Source organism: Arachis duranensis, chromosome 10 (assembly GCF_000817695.3).
Source record: "Arachis duranensis cultivar V14167 chromosome 10, aradu.V14167.gnm2.J7QH, whole genome shotgun sequence".
NCBI lineage: Eukaryota > Viridiplantae > Streptophyta > Magnoliopsida > Fabales > Fabaceae > Arachis > Arachis duranensis.
In genome coordinates, this window is record NC_029781.3 from 32371497 (window position 1) to 32375719 (window position 4223).

Sequence of the window (4223 nt, forward strand, 5' to 3'; positions counted from 1 at the left end):
TTGACTAACTAAGTGCCATTCATGAATGCGAACCAACCGACCAACTAAGTACTCATGCATGCAGCATTGGTGACACCAAACTTAGTTTGTGCTCATGTGGTGTAAAAGGATTTGATTAAGGCTCTAAGATTGACATAATATAAATTGTGTTCAAGCCCTCTTAGTGTGCCTTGAACACCAAACTTGTCATTCACTATATGCTGCATGTAGAGATTCTTATAAGTGCTTGTCAAAGTTGATTTAGAATTCACGAACCTTGCTTTATTAACTACTATTAAAGATTAAAAGGAAAGGATATAAAACATGGGTTGCCTCCCATGAAGCATTTCTTTAGCATCATTAGCTTGACGTTTGGCCTTTGTCAGGGTGGTTGGTAGTGCTTCAAATCTTCCCCTCTTGCAGTGAATCTATCTCCATTGGCTATATTAAGAAGCTCTACATGTTCTAAGGACAGAATTTTGCTGATAGTGTATACCTGAGGTAGCTGAGATGGGATGGTGGGGAGATGAGGTAGGATAGGTAGAAGATAAGTAGAGGCAATTTCATCTCCTTGAGAGAAACCCTCTGTAGTAATCTTCTTATTTTTCCATCCCCTTGGGGCCTTCTTCCTTGTTTCCCTTGATGTTACTTTGCTCCTTGTAGTTCCTTCTTTCAGGAGGGTTTTGTTGCTTGTCTCATATGACTCTGGTGGGTTTAGCTCATCTTGGGTTACACTTGGCTGTTGTTCCTTCTGACCACATTGCTTGTTAACCATAGGGGGTTCTTAGGTGTGGTGCTTGTGCTCTCGTGCTTGTCTCTTCCATAAGTTCCTTATTGTGTTCTTCCCTTGACTCTTTGTTATCATGATCTACTTCTTGTGAGGGTTTGAATACATTGAAAGTGAGTTGTTCATCATGTATCCTCAATACTAGCTCTCCTCGCTCCACATCTATAAGTGCCGGGGCTATGGCTAAGAATGGTCTTCCCAGGATGGTGGGATGGATGTGATTCTCTTCCATCTCCAAGACAATAAAGTCTGTGGGAAAGAAGTAGTTCCCAACCTTCACTAACACGTTTTCAACCACTCCTATTGCCTATTTTTGAGTTTTGTCATCCAATTTAATGATTACGTCTGTGGTTGTTAGCTCATTGATTTGAAGTTTTTTCATGAGGGATAGAGGCATTAAGTTGATGCTTGCTCCCAGGTCACAGAGTCCCTTATCAATCATTGTTTCTCCTATAGCACAGGGAATGTGAAAACTCCTTGGATCCTTCTTTTTTGTAGGTGGCCCTGTTTAAATGAGAGCACTGCACTCCCTATTCATTATTATTGTTTGCCCACCCTTCAATGAACTCTTTTTGGTCAGCAACTCCTTTATGTACTTGATGTATGAGGGCATCTGCTGTAGAGTCTTAATGAACAGTATGTTCACATGAAGGGATGCAAACATGTCGAGGAACCTTGAATATATTCTCCTTGCTACACCACCCTTGAGCCTTTGGGGAAAAGGTGCATGTGGGTTCAGAGTCTCCTCTTTCTTTTGCTCCTCCCTGTGTGTAGGATGGGGTGCTTGATTTCTCTCTTCATGCTTTTCCTTTGAATTGTCTTGGAAGTGTTCTGTTTGTGTGTTTACCTCTTCCACACTCTTCTCATCACTTATAGTGATCATCTTGCATTCTTCCCATCTTACTTTTTTTGTTTCTCCTCTTGGGTTCTTTTTTGTGTCTTTTGGAAAACTATCAGTATGTTTGGGAAACTATTGAGATAGATATCCCACTTGGGACTCCAGCCTCTTGATGGTGTCTCCCTGATTTTTGATATTGGCTCGCACTTCATCCTAGAACACTCTGTTGTCTTGGACTTCGTTACTTATGCTTTCAAGTAGAGTCTCAATTTTGGAGAGTCTATCTTCGGTTGGTGATGGTGGGTTGAGGTTAGGAGGTTGAGAGTGGTCATGTTGGTTTTGATATGGATGTTGAGAAGGGTGATTAGGTGGGTGTTGATATGATCTCTGTGAGGGATGTTAGTGAGTTGCATTGTTGTTGGGATTGTGGTTGTGGCATCTCTAGTCTTGGCCTTGGTTTTGTTGGTTTCCCCACCCAAAATTTGGGTGGTTTCTCCAACCAGAATTATAAGTTTTGGAGTATGGATCATGGGTCTGTCTGGGTGAGTTTCCAACATAGTTAGCTTGTTCCCAGTCACCTTTTTCTCCTATATTCACTCCTTCTTGAGCTGGTGATGAAGTGATGACTGCTGCAACTTGGTTCTCTTCCATCTTCTTGGTAAGATCAGCTAACTGCTTGGTGATCATCTTATTTTGAGCTAGTAGTGCATCCATATGGTTTAGCTCTATCACTCCTCGAGTGTTGCTCCTTTCAGAAGCATAGAAGTAGTCATTGCCAGCTACAGTCTCAATGACATCTATGGCTTCTTCAATGGTTTCTTCTTGTTTAGAGAACCCCCTGATGAATGGTCTACGACCTTTTTTGATTCGTATGAAAGACCTTCGTAGAAAATGTGCAGTTGAACCCATTCATTGAATATGTTTGGTGGGCACCTTCTTGTTAAGTCCTTAAATCTCTCCCATGCTTCATAGAGAGTTTCACCATCTTGTTGTCTGAAGGTTTGTACCTCAGCTCTCAACCTGTTGATTCTTTGAGGAGGGTAGAATCTCGCCAAAAATTTGTTCACCACGTCTTCCCAGTTTGTCAAACTCTCCTTCGGGAAAGATTTCAGCCATTTAGATGCTTTGTCCCTGAGTGAAAAGGGGAACAAAAGCAATCTATAGACATCCGAATGAACACCATTAGACTTCACAGTGTCACATATTCTTAGGAAGGTGGTTAGATGTTGATTGGGGTCTTCTTGGGCACTTCCTCCGAATGAGCTGTTGTTCTGAACAAGGGTGATGAGCTGGAGTTTTAATTCAAAGTTATTGGCATGTATGGTTGGCTTTTGGATACTACTTCCACAATTTCCTGGGTTTGGATTGATGTAAGAGCCTAGAACTCTTCATTCTTGCCCAGCATGATTCACAGGGCCTTCTCTGGCATGGTTGTGAGCTTTTTCTTCATGGTTGTTTTCCAAGTTCTCCTCCATGTTTGTTTCAAAGTACTCATCCTCTTTCTCAGCACCAACAACTCTTTTCCCTCTTGCTTCCCTCCTTAATCTAAGGAATGTCCTCTCAGGTTCAGAATCAAAAGAAGTTGAAGCTCCACTTCTTCTCCCTATCATACAACTAACAGAACACACATCAAGAAATAAAATGAAGAGATTATTCTTGTTAGAGTGGCTGTTAGTATGAGTGGTGCAAATTATCAAACAGTTAGTGGGTTAGTGAGCAGAATTGTAAATAATAGCAAAGTAAAAGAAAACAGAAAGGGGGGATGGGGGAGAGGAAGAAAATAACTGATACTGAAGGTAAATGACTGGGTAAAACAAGCAAAAGAAAATGCTCAATCTAGTGATCTTCCAACTTAATCATTGTCGATACAAAATCAATCCCCGGTAACGGCGCCATAAACTTGATGAACGAAAACTTGTCTCTCAACAAATCTCCCTTCGACAAGTATACCAAATTATCGTCAAGTAAAAACTCACAATAGAGTGAGGTCGAATCCTACAGGGATTGATTGGTCAAGAAACTTTAGTTGGAAGAATGTGCTAGTTCAGCTGAGCAGAAATTGAGTTGAAAATTGCATAAATTTAAATGGCGGAAAAGTAAAGTGTAGAAAGTAAATTGTAGAATCTTAAATGGGGAATTGGGGAGATGAACATGAAAATAAATAGCAGAAAGTAAAGAGAATGGGTAAGATCAGAAATGGGGGATTCATTGGGCTTAGGAGATGTTGCATTCTCCGGATCAAGTTCATTATCATCTCTTTCTCAATCAATGCATTCATTGATCTCCTTGGCAATCTTAAGTGATTGGATCCCAATTCCTTGGCAACCCAATCTCTCTAATCTTGAACAATTGCCCAATTCCTTGATTTAATTGCTCATGGGAAGAGATGAAGTATGGTCACTGATTATACCACATGTATTTCCAAATCAAAGTGTTGGGAGGATTACATGTCACTATATCCGTCCAAACCCCAATTCGGTCCAACATGAGAAAGCAATTCTAGCATGATCTCCTCATCCCTTTTCCAAGGCTCAGAGGAGATCCAATTATGGAGAGTTTCTTTTCCAAGACAACAAACTAATTGATTTAAGATCAAAAGCTTTCTAGTAAATCAAGAGA

At 40.7% G+C, this 4223-nt stretch overlaps 1 non-coding gene across 1 annotated transcript; it reads left to right on the forward strand.

Annotated features, from left to right (window-relative positions):
- The first annotated feature begins 2522 nt into the window (after positions 1–2522).
- On the forward strand, positions 2523–2626 carry LOC127743317 (small nucleolar RNA R71). Its single transcript, XR_008004709.1, has one exon. It is a non-coding gene; the product is annotated as a small nucleolar RNA R71 (small nucleolar RNA).
- Positions 2627–4223: the final 1597 nt, after the last annotated feature.